This window comes from Sprattus sprattus (genome assembly GCF_963457725.1).
Source record: "Sprattus sprattus genome assembly, chromosome: 14".
Classification (NCBI taxonomy): Eukaryota; Metazoa; Chordata; class Actinopteri; order Clupeiformes; family Clupeidae; genus Sprattus; species Sprattus sprattus.
Genome location: NC_137912.1, coordinates 8,061,846 through 8,062,462, shown reverse-complemented (window position 1 = coordinate 8,062,462; position 617 = coordinate 8,061,846).

Sequence of the window (617 nt, the reverse complement as noted above, 5' to 3'; positions counted from 1 at the left end):
CTCTCCATCCCTCTCCCTCTCCCTCTCTCTCTCTCCCTCTCTCCCTCTCCCTCTCTACCTCTCTCTCTCTCTCTCTCTCTCTCTCTCTCTCTCTCTCCCTCTCTCTTCCTCTCTACCTCTCTCCCTCCCTCTCCCTCTCCCTCTCCCTCTCTCTCTCCCTCTCTCTCTCTCTCTCTCTCAGAGCATCTCTGGCCTGTAGTCCTGTGCCGGCCGTCCTTGTGTCCTCTTTCATTATTGCCGGAGATGAAAAGTCCCTTCAATAAAGAAGCGGACGCGAGCAACCGGGGTGCGGTAATGTGTGTGTGTTGGGGAGGGGGGGGGAGATCCGGGTCATGTCAGACACAGAATGGAAAACCTCTCTCTTTCTGTCTCTGTTCTCCGTCTCTCCTCTGGTTCCCCCGCTCCTTGAAGCCCCTTCTGTCTGTGCCCAAGCAGGCACACCATGAGGTGCCCCGACGCCCACAGAGTGATGGATTGGCCGACGGCCGAGATGATGATGGGGATGATGGAAAAAAACGAAATGGCTTGGAGGAGGGGGGAGGGGGGGGGGGGGGGTATGGAGAGAGCAAGGCGGAGAAGGAGGCGGTGAGGTGTGAAGTAATCTGCTATGGTGAACC